Here is a 25014-nt window from a genome sequence, read left to right as displayed (position 1 = left end):
TTTCAGGCCTATTTGGGCCTTCTTCGGTGGGTGGGTAGGTAGGTACCCTGGTGATGCAATGATGACAAAACAGTTAAGTATAACTCCACAATATGAGAGATGCCTGATGATGTATAAGATAAATTTAGACTGAAATGCTTTAAGGCTTAAGCCCTTAATATTCACAATATGAGATTTAACTATAAAGCGTTTAGGGCGTAAGCCTCAAGCTATGGAAAAGTCTAGACTATGTATAAGTATAGTGCGAAAGCGTCAATAATACCTAGCCAAATCTGAATGAACAGAATATTAGCAAAGCGGCATCATTTTAAGTTATATCTCATATTGTGAATACCTTCACGAGTTGCCATGATATTGCACTACTTCGAATAAGTAACGGTTCACCTGAGGAGAAGACTAATGTTACTTATTCTCAGATGGATACCACCACCCACAATATTCACAATATGAGATATAACTTAAAACGATGCCACTTTGCTAATATTCTGTTCATTCAGATTTGGCTATGTATTATTGATGCTTTCACACTATACTTATACATAGTCTAGACTTTTCCATAGCTTGAGGCTTACACCCTAAATGCCTTATAGTCTAAATACCTCATACACCATCATTGCATCAATCGGGTACCTACCCACCCACCAAAGAAGGGCCAAATAGCCCTGAAACGGTGCCGGCTGGGTGGTGGTATCCATCTGAGAAACATTAGTCTTTTCCTCAGGTGAAGCGTTGCTTATTCGAAGTAGTCCAATATCGTGGCAACTCGTTGTGAAGGTATTCACAATATGAGATACAACTTAAAACGATGCCGCTTTGCTAATATTCTGTTCATTCAGATTTGGCTATGTATTATTGATGCTTTTGCACTATACTTATACATATGAGATTTAACTTAAACGATGCCTTCTTCAAAATTTAGAGTTTTTTTTGCTGTGTACTAATATGATGTGTTCGTACTAACTTGTACATTGTTAAATATTTATACATTAATTCTTTCAATTATTAATTTGTTCTTATTTTGTTCTGGTTGCCTAAAATTAGAGTGAAATTACTGTCAAAATCAAATTAATTTTTAAAAAAATCATTAAAAAATGCAAAAGATTTCATAAAAGTAGTCATTCTTACTTCAGGACTAATATAAATAAAACATTAATTATACCATTGAACTAAATTCATCAAACTATGCACTTGCAAGGTGCACTTTCTGTCCGACTTCCAAGTTGACTAATAATGATCTAATAAAATAAAATCATGAAGATATAAAAATATATAAATAAATAAGGAAGGTAACACTCAATATCAGCAGCACAAATGCATTACTGACTCCCCACCCAAACAGATGCAATTTTACACCTACAAAATGACAGAGAAATGTTTTATTACTATCACTGTTACTTTTTTTTTGATTCAATAATATCTTCTAAATATATTTATAAATCTCTTCATTCAATTTCATCAACTTCTGGTGTGAATTCCAGGGACTCTTTATAAGTCCAAATAGGACAGCATTGGCTGACAGATGATCTCCTCTTCTGATTTTAAAAGTAAATTCATGCTGCCATCTATTATAAACTGTCTACAGTTATTTGGAAACAATTGGGTAAGAGATGGCAGCAATTACTGGAAGATTTGTGCACAATTTATACCAGAACATGGTTAATATAAATGGATATAGACCTTGAAACAAAATCACAGTTGGTACGATAGCTGTGGGTGGGGAAAAGGCCTAAGTTCGAGCCTGTCAATAACGGAGGAATTTTTTTGGGCCTTTTTTACAGCATCACTGAATTAGTCAGTCTCAGGCAAAGGTAGCATGGTTTTTCTCCCAGAAACTCGGTTTTTATCCAGCAAACAGAAAATCGACCTCAGAACACGATAGGAGGGAGTATATGATGAGAGCCTTGTCGATCAATTCGGCCCTGGAAAAATTGTGCAAGGCTCAAGGGGTAGAATTTTTTCAGCCTGGAATGTACTTGTTAACAGGAGAGATTGCTTCTACAGGGATGGGATACACTTAAATAGAAAGGGTGCAAGAATATTTGCTGATGCTATCGAGGCAGTGTTAGGTGGGTCGGAAAACTGCTAGCTTGGGGGGGAGACAAAGACTAATGGATTAACAGTAGCCACTGGCAGAGGTGAAAGAGATTCTTGCACTGCTTCTATTGGAATGAGCAGAAGCCTGAAAAACAAGATGCAGGATATTTCAGAGACTGCTGGAAGTCATTGCAGTACAAGTAAACACATGGGTTGTGTTAGGGTAGCTAAGAATAGAAACAGGTGCATGTATACTTGCGTGTACACCAATGCTAGGAGTTTAGTAAATAAATTTGATGAATTTGAGGTATTGCTCAAAACATCAAAGGCAGATATTGTTGGGATATCAGAGACGTGGTGTCACACAGATATAAGGAATGCAGAACTGGAATTTGGGGAGTACAACATCTACAGAAAGGATAGACAGGATAGGAAGGGAGGAGGGGTTATGCTATTAGTTAAAAAACACATAAAATCCAAGGAAGTGAAGCCAGTCGACATCGATGGACAGGGCAGTGTCGAGTCAGATTGGTGTGACATAAGCATAGGTAAATCAACATTGAGAATAGGAGTGTGCTATAGGCCTAATGACTCTGATGAGTATAATAAGATACTGTATAGGGAAATAGAATGGGCCAGTAAATCAGAGAGTCTTATAATGGGGGATTTTAATTTCCCAGATATTGACTGGAATTTGTGGGTTGGTCACTCACACACTAGCAAGGCTTTTGTGGATTTATTGGATGATTGTTTTCTACACCAGCATGTTCGGGAGGCAACTAGAGGGAGTAATACTCTTGATCTGATTATCAGTAGTGATTCTTCATGCATTAAGAATTTGCAGATAAAGGAACCACTAGGTGGCAGTGATCACAGTGTGCTGAAGTGGGATTTATTCAAGGAGGTAACTACCATCAGAGGTAAAGGGAAGGGTTTTTGCTTTCGTAAAGGCAACTATGATGGTCTGAGACAGTATTTAAATTCTATACAGTGGGACCAACAGCAAATTCAAAATGGGAAGCATTCAAGGAACTAATCTTGGAAGCTACCAGGCTTTACATACCAACCAAGAAATATTGTTCAAGGTTCAGGCCTAAATGGTTGTCAGATGAACTAATGAGACATATGGCAGAGAAGAAAAATGCATGGGATACATACAAATTAATGGGTGACATGGAAGCCTATGATAGATATAAGTTGGTCTGTAACCAAGTCACAAAGGAGATTAGGCAGGCAAAGGCAGATTATAAGAAATCCTTGGCAAAAGATGCAAAGAAAAACAGAAAAGAGTTCTTTACTTATGTAAACTCTAGAAGGAAGGGGATGAATCAGATTGGTCCACTTGATATCGATGGGTCAACTGTTGATGATCCTGCTCAGGTAGCTAACAAACTAAATGAATATTTTGCATCGACATTCACACATGAGGAGTTATTCAGCGAGGGGAATGCCAGAGGTGTATTCAACTCTGGCAGTAAGCTAGAGAATCTTGTAATAACTGAGAGTAAAGTGGAGGAGAAATTGTTGAAGATAAACACAAGAAAGGCACCTGGGGTGGATGGGATCTATCCATTTATATTAAAGGAGGCAGCAAAGGAAGTAAGCAAACCCCTAGCCATAATTATGAGAGCTTCTTTGGACTCAGGGGAGGTACCATAGACTGGAGATGTGCAAATGTAACCCCAATCCACAAAGGAGGATCAAAGGCTAACACAAGTAATTATAGACCTGTTAGTTTAACTTCGGTTCCAGGAAAATTAATGGAGGCACTGGTTAAAGAAGCACTGCAGGATCATCTGGACAAGAATTCAGTTATAGCTCAGACACAGCATGGTTTTGTTAAGGGCAGGTCTTGTCTGACCAATATGATTGGATACTATGATGTAGTCACAAAAGAACTGGATACAGGGAATAACTTTGATATTATATATTTGGATCTTAGAAAGGCTTTTGATACTGTTGCGCATGGAAGACTGCTGCACAAATTGGAGCAGTGTGGCATTGGAGGCAAATTGCTGCTATGGATAAAGGGATGGTTGAGTGGCAGAAGACAGAGAGTGGTAATCAATGGACACTGCTCAATGTGGACTAATGTTATTAGTGGAGTTCCTCAGGGTTCAGTGTTGGGTCCATTGTTGTTTTCTGTATTTATAAATGATATTGATGATGGTATGTCAGGCTTAATGTCCAAGTTTGCAGACGATACAAAGGTTGGCAGGGTTGTTAAGGACACTACTAATGCTATGCTGCTGCAACAGGATCTGGAAAGGTTGAGCAGATGGGCTGAGAGGTGGCAAATGAAGTTTAACATTGACAAATGTAAAGTACTACATATGGGAAACAGTAACCCCAGATCAACGTACCAACTCTGTGGTACTACGCTGACAGTGGTAGAGAATGAGAAGGACCTGGGGGTAATTGTGCAGGCAGATATGAAGTTCTCTGAGCAGTGCAGACGAGCTGCAAGAGTAGCTCATGGTGTCTTGTCAATGATATACAGGAATTTTTCTAGCAGGGACAAGGATGTGATTATTCCCTTGTATAAGGCATTGGTCAGGTCACACCTTGAGTACTGTATACAGGTCTGGAGACCTCATTTCAAGAAGGATGTAGAGCTGCTGGAACAAGTACAGAGAAGGGCAACAAGATTAGTGAATGGAACAAAGGGTTGCTCTTACGAAGAAAGGCTTAAGTTTTGCAAATTACAGAGTCTGGAGACTAGGCATCGGCGAGGTCATTAGCATTAGTGATCTGATAGAGGTGTATAAGGCTTTGAATGGATTGAGCATGCTCAATGCCGATGGGATTCTTCCTCTTGCTCAGAATAATCACCTGAGAGGGCATAAATTCAAATTGAGGAAGGACGGATGTCGGATAGATGTGCGGAAATTTGCCTCTAGCCAGCGGGCAGTTGGTTTGTGGAATAGACTTCCTTCACTTGTTGTTGAAGTTGATAGCCTAAACAAATTTAAGGCTCAGCTGGACAGGTATTTCGAACGAACGGAGGGGTGAAATGGGAGTAGTGGTTGTGTGTTTTTTTTTTTTTTTTTTTTTTTTTTTGGCTGATGCTGAATAAGCTTGCTTTCTTGCATCATATGCCTCTACTAATGCTAACACACACAATTTACAGACAGTATACACCAAGCAATATAGCCTTAGCCACTGATGCTCCTAACACCCTGCTACAACAACTACAAAACTCCTGTGGGTCCACATATGGAACACACACTATGTGTGTGAATAAAACAAAATTGAACTAAATTAAGTTAAATGTAGAATGGCCAAGCCAAGTAAGAAACATATGCAAAGACAAACAATACTTAACCTACAGCAACAAAGAAAGGGGAGGTGAAATAAATTAAGAATAAAATAACAATGTTGTAGAGGAATATGCTGCTAAGTTAATTTAGAAGTACCGGGTGGTTATAAAATAAATTTCCCTATTCAGGAAACCCTAGTGTTAAAACGGTTAGAGTTAGTGCTGTGACAATTGGTGGGTATGTCATTTAGGGCATGGTGATGCAATTTGTAGAAGAAAAAATATTAGTTCAAATTTCCCCCACAAGGGGAAAACGGCACTGCACAAATGTAAAAGTTGTCATTTACTTCAAGACATGCTGCTTACGCATCCTGTTAGATAAAAGCAGAAAGGCCAATGCCACCGTCAATAAACCTTATAGCTCTTACAAAAAAGGAACATGCTCTTTTAATAAAACTGTTCTACTAGAATAATAGTAATGCTAATGCAGCACTACATGAATATCAGAAACTTAAAAGGTTTGCATAAGGACCTTTGATGTCTGTGGGACTTAAAAAATTAATAAAGAAATTTGAAGGGACCAGGAAGTTAGGTGTAATTCCAGGCAGGGGACAACCACGTATCAGAATGGAGGTAGTGGATGAAGTGGCAATTACAATGGTCAGAATGCAAAACACTACCAGTCAGTAGTGCCAGAGTTGTGTCAAGAGAGTTGAACCCTCCTTGGTCTACTGTATGTAAAGTGCTTTGAATAATTTTACGCTAGTTCCCGTACATGATTCATGTAGTGCAAGAACTAAAGTCTTGTGATCATCAACAACGAATAGACTTTGTTCTATGGTTTCTGGCTCATATGGAACTTGGCAACACATGACCTTGAATGATCTTGTGGTCTGATGAGGCACACTTCAATCTTCGTGAAATGTGCCTCATCAGACCACAATATCTATAAAAGCACAAAACTGCCAAATATGGGGAACTTCTCGTCCATCTGCTGTGCATGAAAGACCACTACAAAGTCCATATGTTATAGTATGGTGTGGATTCACACCATTATAAAAAGCAGAGTTTATAATCGGACCGTTTTTCTTTGAAGAGTCTACCTCATGGCCTCAGGTGATGGTAACTAGTATGGTAACTAGTGCACGGTACTGCGCACTTCTAAGAGACCACATTATTCCCACTCTGCAAGATGGTGCCCATTCCCATGTTGGTCAAGTGAAGAAACTGCTCCGTTCAACATTCAGAAATGATCACATCATTTCTAGAGACTTACCGCAGTTTTGGCCAAGCCCGATCACCAGATCTCAATCCATTCCTGTGATTTCTGGCTATGGGGATTCCTGAAAGACAGGTTACCGTGGTAGCATATAGACACTTGTCGATTTGAAAGCAAGCATTAAAGCGCATGTAGGCGAACACCCCCAATGAAATGTTATGCAAAACTGTGTCGCACGCAGTCCTCCGGTTTCAGAATGTCATCTCAAGTGAAGGAAAGCACAGAACAATATCTGTAGATTTCTAAGTTCTTATATTAAAATCTAATCGTAAGTTAAGTATTCCATCTCATGTTTACAGTGCCAATTTCTCCCCTGGTTTTGGAAATTTGAATTAATATTTTTTCTTCTACAAATCACTTCCCCATATCCTAAATGACATACTCACCAATTTTCACAGCGCTATCTCTAATCATTTTGACACTAGGGTCTCCTGAATAGGAAAAGTTATTTTATAACAACCCAGTATCACCAATTAGAGCAAATTTAGTGGCACTCCACTGGGCATCCACAGCCAAATTGTATGAAATAAGGAACTAAAAATCTACCACAACTTCAACAAAATATTAAGCAAAAATAAATGAAAAGTGACTGTAAGATACCTATCTTACAAGTATTTTAAAATTTTTCTTTCACAGAATTAAATTTTTTTTTTTTTTTATAGAATCAATTATATAAAATGATAGGGTTGGATTAAAGGCTTATGCTTTTGAAGTTACCACAGGTGTTTGTTTGAAGTAGAGTGCTGATGAGCACTGTCAGTGTGAGCCACTCCAAGGAAAATGGAACAATGAGAAGTAACAGTGGGAGACAGGGCCATTTACTTCTAAATCTAGTGGTTCTGTACACAGGTAATGGCCGATAAGATAAGTTGGGGAAGGAATAAAGGCACCGTCCCCGAATTGTTCCTTAAACGCGGTAAATGCATGAGTTAAGCAAATGCGTAGTACTGTGAAGATGAAGGGAGAAAACAACTAAGAAATGACCATCAAGAGGAAACACCTCTGCCGAAAAATTTTTTGTACTTCAGTGGAGAAAAGAGCCATGACCCTGGTAATGGCAGATACCTTAAGCTTCAGGTAGTTACAAAGAAACTGACCCTGAAATGTGTATGAAAACTGAAGGGCTGCTGTTTCTGGCAAGGAGCAGAACGAAAAGGATTAAAAGAAAGCTACTGTTAAGGGAAAGTTGCAAGAGGGAAGCATCTCCGTACCAACACTGGTACTTCTGGAGAATTGTGGCTTGTCCATACAGGACATGTGGTGGACAAAGATTGAGAAGTGAGCAAATTAGAAAGGAGATGCAGAAAGAGAAAATGAAAATGATTGGTCAGGAAAAAGGAAGGAGAGATGCAACAAAAAGGAGAAAAGCGAGACAAGGGAAAAAAAAGTTACGGAAGTTATGTGAGGAAGTGACTGAAGAAAATTTTGGAGTGGGGATTGATGTAGAAAGGTGGAGGGATAGGTTTGGAAAAACAAGTTATGTAGGAGTGCCATTATTTTGAGGTGAAAGTGCTTAGAAGTGAAGAGAGTTGAGGGAAAGGGAAGAGACAGTCCAAATAGATGGCCAGAGGAAAGTTTTAGAAGCAGGAACCTTGCCTTAATGAGAGAACCAGTGGAAAAATTCAGATCATAGTTTACCAACTTCCGTAAACATAGGATCCAAGAGCGACTACAGAAATGAATGCCCAGCGGTTCAAGAAGCCAAGACTAGGAAAGACCAAAAGCGAAGGATCGTCAACTGGAGGCAGAGGAAAAAGAAAGGAAGTAAAGAAAAAGTAAGTCCCCAAGTATTGACCTTGTTTAGAAACTAAAGTACGAATAGGATTGACGGACTTAACTTCATCTAGAGATAGCAGTGAGTTAGGTAGCATTGTAAAAATAGAAAAATAAAGTGGAGAAAGAAACTGTGTTAATTAGAAGGAAAGAGTGAGTAGAGAGAATGGGTTAACTTTCTATGGCTCAAAAGCATTGTAAGAATGAAGGTTTGGAAATTTTTAAATTATCGGAGGGAATCTAAGTAAGGTGTATGATATATGTTCAAATTTTAGCATTTATGTGGCTAAAGAAGGATGTATATATATACAGGGTGTCTCAAAAATACATGGCATAACTTCAGGAATGAGTTCCTCATATGTAGACAATAAAAATATGCTTGGTTCCCGAGTTATTAACTGGAATGTCTTATCTCCCGCAGGTGATTTCCTTCATCACAAAATACTGACAGAATCTGGTGGGTTTCCATTCCGACCATGTACTCAAATCAAGAGCAAGCGAATATGCACTTTATGTATGGTTTGGTGGACGGCAATGCTCTGGAGGCTCGTCATTTGTACCACAAAAGGTTCACAGAACGAAGATGTCCAGACACAAAAACGTTTATAGGTATCCATCGCGCCTTTGTGGACATGGGACCTTTACACCTCGTGCTGCCGACAGAGTACGACCAAGATCTACAACTCCTGAAGTAGAGGAGGAGATTTTGGATGTTGTGCATGCCACTCCGGAAATCAGAAGCATTCCAGGAGTGGCATGCACAACATCCAAATCAATAGCAATGAAACTGGCTGTTCAAAGTTCGACTATTTGGAGAGTGTTGCGAGAGCACCAACTGTATCCTTACCATCTGCGATGGGTACAGGCCTTGTCACCAGCAGATTACCCTGCACAAGTAATGTTCTGCCAGTGGTTCCTGCAGTAGTGTGATACAACTCCTCACTTTCCTGCCTTAGTGATATTCACAGATGAAGCACAGTACAGTACCCGTTTAGACAGAATCTAAAACTTTCACAATCAGCATGTATGGGCTGAGGAAAACCCACATGCAATTCTTCTATCACATCACCAACAGCAGTTCAGCCTCAACATCTGGGTGGATGGTTTTGGTGATAAGTTATTTGGGCCCCATGTACTTCCAAACAAACTCGCAGGGCAGGCGTACAGAAACTTTCTGGAAAACAAGAAGCCTGATTTCTTGGACGACATGCCACTTATCATTCGTCAACAAGCACACTTCATGAACATGAACAAGGCGCCTCCGTAGCCAGGTGGGAAGGAGCAGCAGTGCGTAGCACACGCTTCTTGATTAGACCGGGGTTCGAGCCCGTCACCACCAAATACGGAGGATGCGGAAAGGTCAAGGGAATGACCACTGCATATTCCCGGAGCAATATGGCCTTAGTTGCTAATGCTCCTAAAAATCAAAACAACATCAAACTTCATGAACAATGGCACTCCCGCACATTAGTAGTAGTAGTAGTAGTGGTGGTGGTGGCATGTGATGCAAGAAAGCAAGTGTATGAGCGTATGCAACATCAGCCCAAAAAAAAGAAGAAGAAAAAAATCACCCCATTCCATCCAAATGCCCAGTTCCATTTCAGCCACCTAGCCCGCAATTACCTGAATCGAATGTTTCCTGGTCGGTGGATAGGTAGAGGTGGACCAACTGCCTGGCCTCCATGCTCACTTGATTTAAACCCACTAGATTTCTCGTTGGGCCATTTAAAGTCATTGGTGTATTCGACTCCGGTAGCTGATGCAGAAACTCTCCACAATCGAATTGTGGCAAGTTGTGAGACAATACGAAACATGCCAAATTTCTGGCATCGTCTTCGTGAGTCCATGAGACATCGATGTGAGGCCTGTTTTCAGGCAGAAGGTGGACATTTTGAACAATTACTATAAGGTGATGTGAACAGTTGTGTGATAGACAGACTTTCAAAACTCAGAAACCAAGCATTTCCGGAACTATGTTGATATAAAATATTTTTATTATCTACATATGAGGAACTCATTCCTGAAGTTCTGCCTTGTATTTTTGAGACACCCTGTATATACAGCCACTCACTGGCTTACATAATACTCGACTTACAGAAATTTGACTTTACGTAAGTTTTTGTCAGCCGGTGTAAACTTAAAAAAATCGTGGAAACGTATTTTGCATCCTGTAGGAATAAATGGAGGTATTGTGAAAATATCGTAATTTGAACCCAATAACACATTTTTTTTTTTTTTTTTTTTTTTGGTAATTTGTTCCAAGACCTCAGAAGTTGAAATTTTCGCTATATAACTAAACTGTTTATCTCTCTGAAAGGTCATTTTTATAATGGAAATTGCACTACACTTTCATCGTTATCATATGTTCCATCATAAGAATCAGTTTTGAATGCCTTTGTGATATTAGCATTAGTAGAGGCCATATGATGCAAGAAAGCAAGCTTATGCAGCATTAGCCAAAAAAAAAAAAAAAAAACTTCCACTTCACCCCTTCGTTCGAAATACCTGTCCAGCTGAGCCTTAAATTTATTTAGGCTATCAACTTCCACAACAAGGGATGGAAGTCTGTTCCACCAACCAACCAACCACTCGCTGGCTAAAGGCAAATTTCCACACATCTATTCTACATGTCTTTCCTCAATTTGAATTTATGCCCTCTCAGGTGATTATTCTGAGCAAGAGGAAGAATCCCATCAGCATTGAGCATGCTCAAACCATTCAAGGCTTTATACACCTCTATCAGATCACCTCGCCGGTGCCTAGTCTCCAGACACTGTAATTTGCAGAACATAAGCCTTTCTTCGTAAGAGCAACCCTTTGTTCCATTCACTAATCTTGTTGCCCTTCTCTGTACTCGTTCCAGCAGCTCTACATCCTTCTTGAAATGAGACCTCCAGACCTGTATACAGTACTCAAGGTGTGGCCTGACCATTGCCTTATACAAGGGAATAATCACCTCCCTATCCCTGCTAGAAAAATTCCTGTATATCATTGACAAGACACCATGAGCTACTCTTGCAGCCCATCTGCACTGCTCAGAGAACTTCATATCTGCCTGCACAATTACCCCCAGGTCCTTTTCATTCTCTACCACTGTCAGTGTAGTACCACGGAGTTGATACGTTGCTCTGGTGTTGCTGTTTCCCATATGTAGTACTTTACATTTGTCAATGTTAAACTTCATTTGCCACCTCTCAGCCCATCTGCTCAACCTTTCCAGATCCTGTTGCAGCAGCATAGCGTCAGTAGTGTCCTTAATAACCCTACCAACCTTTGTATCGTCTGCAAACTTGGACATTAAGCTTGATATACCATCATCAATATTATTTATAATATTGATGATGGTATATTTTCCTTATAAATACAGAAAACAATAATGGACCCAACACTGAACCATGAGGGACTCCACTAATAACATTAGTCCATGACGAGCAGTGTCCATTAATTACCACTCTCTGTCTTCTCCCCCTCAACCACCCCTTTAGTCATAGCAGCAATTTGCCTCCAATGCCACACTGCTCCAATTTATGCAGCAGTCTTCCATGTGCAACAGTATCAAAAGCCTTTCTAAGATCCAAGTATATAATATCAAAGTTATTCCCTGCATCCAGTTCTTTTGTGACTGCATCATAGTATTCAATCAAATTGGTCAGACAAGACCAATTAACAAAATTAATTCTCCTTAACAAAACCATGCTGTGTCCGAGCTATAACTGAAGTCTTGTCTAGATCATCCTGCAGTGCTTCTTTAACCAGTGCCTCCATTAATTTTCCTGGAACAGAAGTTAAACTCACAGGTCTATAATTTCTTGTGTCAGCCTTTGATCCTCCTTTGTGAATTGGGGTCACATTTGCACATTCCAGTCTATGGGTACCTCCCCTGAGTCCAAGGAAGCTCTCATAATTGTGGCTAAGGGTTTGCTTACTTCCAAAACACATTACTGGAGGTCACTACCATAAAACAATAAAAACAATTTGCATTTTGGGTTTACTGGGCTTTTCTGTTAGCGCAATCTATTATAAATGGGTAGTAAACTCGGTCTTATTGCATTTTTGATAATGCCAATAACTGGAATTGAGTGGGTTTTTACGTTACGGTATTATGATGAAATGAGTTCACTTTCACTGAAATCTTCATTCATATAAAAAACATAAATAAATTTTATAAATTAAATATAAATAAATATTAGACTGAGAAGAGCAAACATCTAATACTGACAGTCGCTGCTGAAAACTGAGCACAAATGGAAGTCCAAGCAAACAAGCACTTAAAACTCCTTCAAGATTGGGCCTCTGTCCACTTCTTAAAAATATCAACTACAAAAACTAAATCTATACTGTTGAAAGGCAGCCTAAACTTAAGATCACCACAAATTAAAATCTATAGCCAGACAAACAAACTAGTCGCTGAACTGAAGCATCTAGGTATCATTCTAGACACCAACCTGTCCTTCCACCCTCATCTCAAATACTTGAGGGAAAAAATAAGATATGCCGGATTAATAGCCAGAATAACAAGAAGGGGCTGGGGACACAAAGTGCACGCTAACACTGAACTATTAAGCCTTCTTCACCCCAGCAATTACGTACGCTTATCCCATGTGGTTCCATAGAGCCACAATGGTAGTTATCAAAACAATCTTGGACGCCATACAATGCATGCCCTCCAAGTCCTGGCGGGAGTCCTGCCCCTCGACCTAGAAGTTATATGCCGCGGAATGATGTACCACCCGATCAAAGGATTACCCTACACTCTGGGGAATACACCATCAACGTAGCAGGGAATAGATAGAAGAGAAAAAAGGACCAGACTTGAGCATCATGTGCAGCAGGCATGGCAGGAAAGGTGGTCTGCTTCAACAAAAGGGAAAATTACCAGAAAGTTCCTGCTTACAGTTGGATGCATGTATCCTAGAGCCCCCTGTTGACTCCACCCAGGTCTATCTACAACGGTTCTCCTGACATGCCATGGTGCCTTCAACGCCGCCAAGTTAACTTATTTTTGAATAATGGAAGACCCCCTCTGCACATGTGGAGAGACACAAACATGGTCCCACATTATGTACAGCTGCGACCAATATGAGGACCTCCGTTGTAGACTTATGACAGAACTCACATATCTACCAGCAGGACTGAAGCATCACCTTCTAAACTCGAGGGAGGAGTTCCTGGCATTCACAAAGTTTGTGCAGGCGATTGTTGTTTGATTATTATTTGGTTTTTAAGAGCATTAGCAACTAAGGCCATATTGCTCCGGGGATATGCGGTTATTCTCTGACCTTTCCACATCCTCCGTATTTGGTAGTCACGGTCTCGAACCCCAGTCTAATCAAGAAGCGTGTGCTACGTACTGCTGCTCCTGCCCACCTGGCTATGGAGGCGCTGCGCAAGAGGTGTTTTCTAGGTGGAGGACACTTATTGCTATTCATCACAACTAAAGGCAGTAACTGAATGAAACAACTCAACCTAATTGAACAGAAACATTCAAATGGAAAGGTTGAGCTAATCACACTAAGGACCTTGGGCGCCTCCGTAGCCAGGTGGGAAGGAGCAGCAGTGCGTAGCACACGCTTCTTGATTAGACCGGGGTTCGAGCCCGCACCACCAAATACGGAGGATGCAGAAAGGTCAGAGAATGACCACCGCATATCCCGGAGCAATATGGCCTTAGTTGCTAATGCTCCTAAAAAAACCAAATAACTAACTAACAAACACTAAGGACCTTTTGCAACAGGACCAAACATGGAACTGACGCAGTCCACTGCTTACCTGTCTCGAGATCCCTCTGCGGCGGAAGACATCAGTGATCACCAAGTCAGACTTGACTCTACACATCTGAACCCGACACCAGCGGCTGTGACCTCTGAAACAAACTCACCGGACATGACTATTGCTGCAGCTTGCTGCTAAGACCATTGGCCTCCCCATACCAGTGCACTCTTGCACAGTACTTTCTTTCTACTTCCTGGGTGGAGGGGAAGAGAAGTCTATTGTCTCCTTCCCTCCTCACCACCCCATTTCCTTCCATCTGGTGGAGCATGGGCATGCCTCACTGACCATCTGGGGTCGCCTTCTCTATTGACCCCACCTCTATCTTACCACCCAGTCTTCAGTCTCCCCACCCTCTCTCTAACTTTGCGACTGCATCTAATGAAACCAAAATTTTCCAAACCCACACTCAAAAACTTAAGTGAACCATGCAACAACCCTATTACCATTTAGTCTACCCCCTTTCAGCGTAAAATATAGTAACTTTTTTTTTTAAGGTCCTAGCCACTGAAATCTCAGGAAATTAGGTGGCAGGGCCTCCAGAGTAAATATAACTACTGGGTGTACCTGGTCTGCCTCCACGAGGCCAAGTGTGGGCAACGGTGGGTTCCATTAGGAGCCCAACAGCTAAAAGGCCAGATGAACGATGGTACGAAACATTACACATCACAATATCCATACTTTTAAATCTCCAGCCTTGACAGTGTACTGTATCACATATACTACAAGGAGATGGGGGAAACCCCTAGTGCCATTTGATCCAAAACACTTTACACTTACTGACATAACAAAAGACCCTCTTACTCTTGAGAGCGCCTCCGTAGCCAGGTGGGAAGGAGCAGCAGTGCGTAGCACACACTTCTTGATTAGACCGGGGTTCGAGCCCGTCACCACTAAATACGGAGGATGCGGAAAGGTCAGGGAATAACCACCGCATATCCCGGAGCAATATGGTCTTAGTTGCCAATGCTCCTAAAAACCAAATAACAAACAAATCTTACTCTTGAGTCAATCTTGGGTAATAAAATAAATGTCTCAAACATCATTACTTTTCTCAAAATGATTATTATATATCATCTCCTCTAGCTAATAAAAAAATAATAATAATTTTATAGTCCTAGTTATGAAATTATCCCTACCTGCAAGAAATAACATCCTTACTTACCATATGTGTGGTACACTATGGCCATAGATGCTGATGCGCCAAAAAAAATTCCCCAATCAACCAGCCAGCCAGCCAGCCAACCAACCAACTGCTATGCATAAAGGGATGGTTGGGGGGAAGAAGACAGAGAGTGGTTATCAGTGGACACTGCTCTTTGTGGACTAATGTTATTAGGGAATTACCAAAGAGTTCAGTACTGGGCCCATTGTTGTTTTCTGTATTTATTAATGATATTGATGAAAGTATATTAGGATGAATGTCTAAGTTTGCAGATGATAACAAAGATTGGCAGCCTGGTTAATGACAGTAATGAAGACATGCCGCTTCAACAAGATCTAAAAAAAAAAATTAGGCAAATGGACTGAGAAATGGTAATTGATTAACATTGACAAATGTAAAATAATGCATATGGGTAGCAGTAGCCAGAGTAACTTATCAATTGTGTGATACTACACTCAGCATAGTGGAAAACGAAAAGGACCTGTGGATAATTGTTCAATTTGATTTTAAGTTCTCTGAGCAGTGCACACAGGCTGCCAGAACAGTTCATTTTGGGTTTTTTCAATGATATGCAGGAATTTGGCTAGCAGGGATAAAAAGGTGATCGTCCCATTTTATATGGCAATTGTTAGTCACCATCTTGAATACCATATATATACAGGTCTGGAGGCCTCATTTTAGGAACAATGTGGAACTGGTTGGATGGGTACAGAGAAGTGCAGCGAGAATGTTGAGGAGAATAAAGGGGTGCTCTTGCTAAGAACGACTTGAACACCTCAAGCCTTTCTTACCAAGGGAGGCTTGAGATTTTTAAGGCTTTGAATGGCTTGCTGTATATGTAGGTACAAGTGTATATATGACTGAATTCAGTATTAATATGCATTTATTATGGTGGGTGGGAAATGAGTCCACTTAATCTGCAAAAAAAAAAATATATATATATATATATAAAATGTGAGTGCCGTCCTATTCAGGGTACTGTGTTGTGTAAGTGGTGAATGAATGAGAATGGCCTATAGCACATACATCAAACTGAAATAAATTTCAGTTGTGCATATACTAGTCTTAAGGGCTGTGTATGCCATTTCAGGAGAAAATACAACTCTAGTGCTTTCTGGAACATCCTGTGTAGAAATTAAAATTGCTCATCCTCTTGCTCAGACTACACATCAGTGAGCATAAATTTGAGGAGGGTTTATTGCAGAATAGATATGTGGAAGTTTGCTTTCAGCCAACGTGTAGTTGATTGCTGGAACAAGTTATATGTTATTGTGGAATTGGATAGTTTGAATAAATTCAAGGAAGAACTAGACAAACCAAAAATGGTAGAGATTGGTGAAATGGGATTTTTATTTTTTTTGGCTAATGCTGTATAAGCTTGTTTTCTTCCACTATTAATACTGATACTAAAGTCTTCATCATTGGCTGACAGTAGCAGAGTACTGTAAATGAATGACTAGTTTACTGCTCAGAGGTAAGGATGAGACATGTCTAAAAATGTTTTGTTGCAGTGCAATTTTTTTAACTTGCTTACAATACCCTTGAATGGGTTGAGCACGCTGAATTCTGATGGGATCCTTCCACTTGTTCAAATTACGAACCTAAGGGGGCATAAATTCAAATTAAGAAAAGACAGATGTAGATTAGATGTGTGGAAATTTGCCTTTAGCCAGCGGGTGGTTAATTGCTGGAACAAACTTCCATCTGTCGTTGTGGAAGTTGATAGGTTGAATAAATTTAAGGAGGAACTGGACAGGCATTTGGAGGGAATGATTTTTTTTTTTTTTTTTTTTTGGCTGATGCTGCATAAGCTAATATGCTTGCTTTCTTGCATCAAATGCCACTGCTACTACTACCACCCTGCTATCGTCAGCCAATGATGAAGACATTATATTAACATTATATCAACAAGTACTATGCAAATACAGTTGGACCTCTATATAACAAAATTGATCGCTAGCTTAAAAAAATTCGTTTAAGAGAAATTTCGTTATAAAGAAATAAGACCTTTTCAACAATGAAAAGTACCGTAATTCAACATTCAGTAATAGTAAAAGATAGGAAATAAATCGAAAATAAGTGGGAATGAATAAATTTTCTAACATTTTAGAACAATTAATTTATTAATACATACATATTAAGAAATGACTACTTACATGATGCGCACAATATATTAGTACACTTTTAAGAATTATTTTGTAAAATATTTGGTTACTTTTTGTTGTATGCTGGATTTTACTGTACATCATTCATTAAAATGTTCGATGTACATTTGTTTAAACACTGAAATATATTTTCTGGCACATTTTGTCACACTGAAGGCCACGATGCAAAGTTTCAAATGCTGCCAACATTTCGTGTTTGGACAGTTTAAATTGTCTTCGTTGGCCCCATTTTCATCCAACTCATCATCAATATTGTCAATAGTTCTTTGAATATTCTCCAAAATGTTGGAGTCACTCAGATATTCAGCTTCTATGGCATCATTGTGAACTCCTAAAAATTCATTGACAATTTCTCCACTGATGAAACCTTTTGCTTGGAATTCTTCCCAACGTTGCTCAATATCTTATAGTAATTCATCCCTCTCATCACTGTTATTGGCATTTTAGCAAAACCTGATTTTGTGAAACAATTTTCAGTCGTTGTTTCCATTACATCTTGACTCCACACTTTCACCAACTCTGATATGCACATCTGAAAATCTATAACACAATCTATAGATTGGTTAATTTCTGTTCTCAGTATAATTTTTTTTCAGTATGCACCTTTGTTAGTACATTTTAAAATTCTTGATAATGCCTTGGTCCATTGGATGCAGTTTAGATGAGGTATTCAGAGGGAAGAAAACAAGCTTCACACTTATTATTATTATTGGCCATACGGTGCAAGGAAGCCTGAGGCTTATGCTGCACCAGCCCAAAAAAAAAAAAAAAAATCTGAATTACCCTGAGAGAGAGAGAGAGAGAGAGAGAGAGAGAGAGAGAGAGTAGAAAGGAATCACCAAGAAAGAGAAGAATGATGATAACCAGCTTAGGACCCTGGGTGAGCCAAGCCCATACTCACCAGATGTGAGCCCCTGGGGATAAATTGTAAGTTTCGAAATTATCGAGTGAAAGTGTGGGGGGGGAGGGTTGTCAACGATCAACTCTATTTTTCTATTTTTCAAAAATTTCACTTGTCCAAGATTTTTTGTCATTGTTGTAGTTCAACTCTTTTGACTTTACTCCTTTGAAACATCGGGGTTGTTTACTTTTATCTATTACCAAAAGCTTCAGTTTTCCCTTACCAGCCATATTTCCACCAACCAAGACTGTAATTCTCTCCTTACTGTTTTTACCATCTAAACATTTATCACCTTTAAAGGTCAGTGCCTTATTCTGCAAAAATTTTAAAAAATAGACCTGTTTCGTCAACATTGAATATGTCTTTGGGCTCGTCTTCTTCGATTACAACTCCACTTTCACCAGAAATAACTTTTTCGAGTAAGTTGTGGCGCTTTTTAAATTTGTCCAGCCAACCAGAACTGACTTGGAATGTTTATTCCCCAGAAAAGAAGCATACTCCACAGCCTTTTATTTTAATAATGGCCCTGATATCAGCATGTTTTGTTCTAGAATCAACTTCACCCACTTAAAAATGGCATCATCTACATCTTCGTGAAGGCATGATTTTGCACACTTCCGACTGGGTCCCATTTCCTCAAACAATTTGAGAATCGAAATAGTTTTTCAGAATAGTTGACAGACTCCTGGCAGGGATACCAAATTTTAAAGCGATTTCTTTTCTTTTAAAAGCTCTAATCTACACTATTAAGCACTTCCACTTTTTCCACTACACTCAAGGATTTCCTCTTTATTGTAAGGTTACTTACATTCAGACATTGTGAAGTTAATTGCGCAGCAGCTAAAACAAAACTATCAGTCAGTTAGTTTTTGCTGGATCTCTTGTCATTTTGGCATTCCAAGAAATGAAAGTGCTGACATTGCCGCTAAACATCCTCATCCCACTTTCTCACAACATCCTCAGGTTCCTTACACTGACTATAAGTCTGTCATATGCAAAACATGCTACAACTGGTCACAGATCTTGAAAAGTAATACCAACAATAAACTTTACAGATAAAACATAAACCAAAGCTATGGCTCTCTAACTTCCGACAAAACAGAAGAGAGGAAGTGGTATTGGCAAGACTAAGAATTGGACATGCTCATCATACACATCTCTTCCTACTATTGGGTGAAAACCCACATCAGTGTTCATCCTGTCAGACCCAACTTACGGTCTATCATTTTCTGGTTGATCGTCCCTTACATTCAACCATCCACTCTAAAACTTTTCAAATCTCTCTCCACATTGAATATCACTCATGATTTATATCACTTCATAGGAAATGTAGAACTAAAATATATTGACCTGTACATCATCATCATCATCATCATCATCAGCCATTTTCAATCCACTGCAGGATGAAGGCCTCTCCAGCAACTTTCCAGTTCCTTCTGTTTTGAGCACTGGCCATCCATTTACTACCCACAAACTCATGAATTTCATCTATCCATCTCCGTCTTTGTCTTCCAGGTTTTCTTCTAACTCCTCTTGGATACCATTCTGTTATTTTCTTAGTCCATCTGTCATCATGTCTTCGAGCTATGTGTCCTGCCCAAGACCATTTTAGTTCTTTAGTTTTGATAAGAATGTCCTTTACTTGAGTTTGCTGCCTAATCCATGTGTTTCTCTTCTTATCTAACAGTCTGATTCCCAATATAATTCGTTCCATTCTTCGCTGTGTAGTTCTCAGCTTCTCTTCCATTCTTTTGGTGAGTGCCCAAGTTTCACTTCCATAAGTCATGGTGGGGAGTATACATTGGTTCATTATTTTACGTTTCAGACAAACTGGGATATTGCTCTTCAGTATGTGACTATATTTCCTGAATGCTATCCATCCAAAATTTATTCTTCTCTTCACTTCCAGCCATTTATCATTATTACAGCTAATAACTTGTCCCAGATAAGTATATGACTCCACCATTTCAATTACTGCTCCTTCAATCATTATTTCCCTTTCTGTGGCATATTTGTTCATCATTACTTTTGTTTTAGCCATATTCATCTTTAGTCCAAAATCCTTACTAACTGTGCATAACTGATTAATTCTTTGGGATCGTGGCTTATGACCACAATGTCATCTGCAAATCGTAAATGGTTTAGGTACTCTCCGTTCACATTGACTCCTTTCTGCAACCAGTCTAATCTTCTGAAAGCTTCCTCAATGGCAGCAGTAAACAGCTTCGGAGATATTGTGTTTCCTTGTCGAACTCCTTTCTCAATTTCAAATTTCCTACTGTCTTTGTCTAGTTTAATAAAGGAGGTAGCACTCTCACATATTTTCTTCAAAATCATAATTTTTATTGTTATTATTATTAGCCATATCATGCAAGGAAGCCTGAGGCTTTTGCTGCACCAGCCAAGAAAAAAAAAAAATAATAATAATAATTTAAGTTACCCTCAGAGAGAGCGAGAGAGAGAGAGAGAAGGGAATCGCCAAGGAAGAGAAGAATGATGATTCAATAAATCACTGATAGGACACCATCAGCTTTCCTGGCTGCAACCCATAATATATGGGTATATTTCCTGGCTGCAACCCATAATAGATACCCCATAATATATGGGCTATCTATGCCTTGTCTTTGCAGTGCCCGAAACATTGCCTTATGCTGTATGGAGTCAAATGCCTTTTCATAATCCACAAATGCCATTCTTAATGGTGTTTTATATTCATTTGCTTTCTCCATTAGCTGTGATATTATGTGAAGGTGATCCATAGTTGAGAATCCTGTCCTAAAGCCAGCTTGCTCTTTTGGTTGATTCTCATCAAGTATTCTTTCTAATCTGTTAGTAATGACCCTTGTGAACAACTTGTAGATGTGGGATAACAAGCTAATTGGTCTATAATTTCCAATTTCTGATTTATCTCCTTTCTTATGCAGCAAAACTATGATTGCATTATTCCACTGCTTAGGCGTCACACCTTTTCTAATGCACTTTGTGAAGAGCCTTGCCAGTTTTTGTGTTATGTCTCTTCCTCCCAATTTTAACAACTCTACAGTAATTTCATCTTCCCCCAGGGCTTTCTGATTCTTCATTTTCTTGAGTGCATATTCTACTTCATCAGGAAGAATATCGGGTATGTCGTATCTGTTGCTACTTTGCAATCCATCTTCCCCACTGCTGGCATCATTCCCCTGCTCCTTGTATAATTCTCTATAGTAGTCTTCTGCTATTTGAATTATGCCTTCTCTGCTGTTTATAAGTACACCATCGCTATTCTTCAGTTTCAGTATCATTTTTCTTTCTGTATTACTGTTCATGGCTCTGATTTAAATCCTTTGTTTTCCCTTAATGCTTGTTCTACTTTTCTTGTGTTAAATCTTCTTATGTCCTCCCTGAGTCTCTTTCTAATGGCTTTGCATAACTCAGTATACTCAATTTTCTCCCTGTCAGTGTTTTTCTTGCTTTTCATTTGTCGTCTTCGGTTCATCATGACAAGTGTTTCTTGACTAATTTTTTCTTCTTTGGATTTCTTTTTCCCTACAGGTTTCTTGGGCTTTACCACTTTCAGAAAGTTGTAATATTCCTCGTCGATATCTTGGTCCTGAGCAGTCTGCAGAATCTCAAACTTGTTCTTAAGTTCCAGTACATACTGCTTTTTCTCCTCTTCTGTTATCTCAAAGACCTTTGTATTATTTACTCGAGTCAGTTTTTTCCTTTCCTACATCTATATCAAGTGTACATCTTACCATTCTGCGATCACTTCCAACATTTACCTTATTCAGGACGGTAACATCATTCACAATATATCTTCTGTTAGTGAGGATGAAGTCGATTTCATTAGTAGTTAATCCATTTGGACTCTTCCGTATCCACTTTCTGTTCACCCTTTTCTTGAAAAAAGTGTTCATTACTGACAGTCCTTGAGATTCTGCAAATTCCACAAGTCTTTCACCAATTCCAAAATTTCCTATAGTTCCCCTTTCTGTGCTGTTTTGTCGTTTTCCAACCTTAGCATTGAAGTCCCCTATAATAATAGTGTAATGGGTTTTCTGCTCATCTAGAAGAGTCTCAATTTCGGTGTACGTTTCTTCAACCTCTTCATCATCATGGCTCGATGTTATTGCATAAATCATTATAATCTTTAGCTTGTACCTCTTAGAAATCTTGAGTATTAGTCTTGACACCCTTGGTGATGTACTTTTGAATTCCAAAATGTTGTTTTTAAAATCTTTATGGACCAGAAACCCAACTCCACCTTCACTCCTTTCACTGTTTCCATTGGTGTACAGCAGATTTCCACTTGATAAACTTATAAGTGATTCATTTCTTCTTCTTGTTTCAGTCAAACCGATGATATTCCAATTCACATTTTCTAATTCCTTTTCCAGTTCTAATATCCTGTCTTCACTGATGAGTGATCTTACATTATAACAGGCCAAGTTCAGTTTCCGTGCATGGCAGCCTGGTCGTACCCAGAGATTCTTAGCACCCTCTGCTTCCACTCTGATCCTCTCGCTGCTGTAAGAGGGAGAGTGAAAGCTGCTTGTGACTGAGGGCCATTTCTTTTGTCGTGCTGTCATATGCTGGAGAGTTTGGTCTTTTCCTCTTCACGCTGACCAGGCGTCTTGAAGAGAACCACTCTACACGTTCGTTACCCCCTAAGTGACGTAACAGGGCTTACCATCGAGAAGGTGTGCATGAATGGATTTTAGGGAGGCAGGCCAACCGGACTTCTTCTAAATCTTCTGTAATAGAGAGATATTGGATCCATCAGTGTTTTAGGCTGAGTGTCTGATAACACACAGGATACCTGTTCCCCTCTAAGCTCCATTGACCTGTACAGGAGCATATAATTTAAAATCTATAGCTATATGTTGCCTGTAAATAAACAATGAACAGACACAATTTGGCCTCAATAGCCCTTGTGTCAAAAGCCCAACAACAACAACAACAACAACAACAAAACAAAATGGATTTACGGACCACTTGTACCTACTAACTGTGTAAACAGAGGCAGATGAAAGTAAAAGTGTGGATTTTGGACTCATTTCTGCTAAACAACAGATGAATTTCTTGGATAAAGGAAAATTACTCTCTCCTAATTCTCTAATAAGGCATAGTAGAAAACAGGTTGACCAGAGTCAATGTCCACGTCAGAAATATGCCTTAATCTTTGCCAATGGCTGTGGATACGTAGATCGCAGTTGACCATAGTGTGTAGTGTTACCATAATGTGGCTCCGGGGATCCCCCAACTCTGTGTCAGGTAATGTTATGAATATAAAACCCTGTAAAGCCAGATTTATGTTGATTAGTGAGTGTTCATGTATTATTAGTGTGGGGTTGTGTTGGTTATGTTGTTCATCCAGCCTCTTAGCCTAGAGGCCTGTGTTTTCACACAAAAACCTCTAGTTTACCGTCCAATGCCACAAGGAGGCAGACCAGGCAGTAGGAAGTATGAAAGCACTGGCAGTGCAAATCATGTGATAGCCAAAGCTACCACAGGTAGTGGGAATGAAGAATCAGAGGAAAGGTTCCTATGTTGAAGCAAAGCACCCTTGTTGGTGCTCCCCACACTGGCCGGGGACAAGTTCTGTTGGCCAGTGTCAGTGTCCTACTCCATGCCGGCTAACTAGGAACGGTATGGTGTCTGCTTGGATTGGTAGGGGGCCACTATGGCCATCTGCCCATCATCCAAGTATAGGTGGGTGGGAGGCAATTTTAACCACTCATAATCCTATTCACTCTCTGCTCTCATTCTGGTTTTATATATTTTTCTTACATTTTATACCTGGTTTTGTGCTGTTTTCTGTTAGGTTATAAATCCCCCTCCCACACGCACACACATACATCTATCTTCTTTCTCACACTGCTGAGATATTCAGTGGTGTGTAGTGTACTTCCTATACTAAATATCTAATAATTAAAATTAAGTGGCTAAAAACTAAGGATTAGTAAATTCTTAAATACTTAAATTAATATGTGGCATAATAAATGACATACTCTCATTTATTCTACCTGTATTTATCTCATTTACAGTTCCTTTCTTATTGCACTGCTCGCCCTGGGCACTTAAACTTACTAATACTTTTCACTTAAAGTGCAGTCCCGGCTGCAGATCTTGCAAGCCAGGGGGGGGTATCTTTTGGTAACTAGACGTCTAGTTTCTTGCACCCTATTTGTTTGCCATAACTTATGGAGCTTTGTGGCTATTCTCTTTCCTTCAGCCTTGATGGTGTTGGCTTTGTCAAGGGCTATCCCCAGAATTCTGTGGATATGTCCTTCTTGAGTCTGTAGTACAAGCCTCTTTTGGCTATTTCCAAGTAAAGTGGGAGAGCACCAGCCAGCACCTGCAGTGCCGGTGTGCTCACAGTGCAACCACTAATGATAGTGAGAAGTATTGTTCTCCAAATCATCTCTACTTTGTTCCTGTTTCTGACTATGGCCGTGCAGGTAAACCATGCACCGTGTTCATAGATGATGACAAGCAACAACACTGCTCAGTATACAATTGCCAGGGTCCTTCTTTTGAGCCCCCATTCATCCTGACTGATCCTGGCAATCATGCCTGCATAGTTTCTCACTTTTAATAAACAATACAGTACAGTAGTATATGTAAATTATACAGTATATAGTGTGCATTAAATGAATTTGTAATTTTACTCTTTCTACAGTGTTTAAT

At 39.5% G+C, this 25014-nt stretch overlaps 1 protein-coding gene across 2 annotated transcripts in view; it reads left to right on the top strand.

The window, feature by feature from the left end:
* The window catches only part of LOC150079140 (vacuolar protein sorting-associated protein 11 homolog), a 697977-nt gene that overhangs the window by 624734 nt on the left and 48229 nt on the right, over window positions 1-25014 (top strand). The gene's annotated exons all lie outside the window — the stretch shown is intronic.

Source organism: Mastigoproctus giganteus, chromosome 10 (genome assembly GCF_048544385.1).
Source record: "Mastigoproctus giganteus isolate SK-2022 chromosome 10, ASM4854438v1, whole genome shotgun sequence".
In the NCBI taxonomy this organism is placed as follows: Eukaryota; Metazoa; Arthropoda; class Arachnida; order Uropygi; family Thelyphonidae; genus Mastigoproctus; species Mastigoproctus giganteus.
This window is presented reverse-complemented; position numbering and strand designations above follow the sequence as displayed.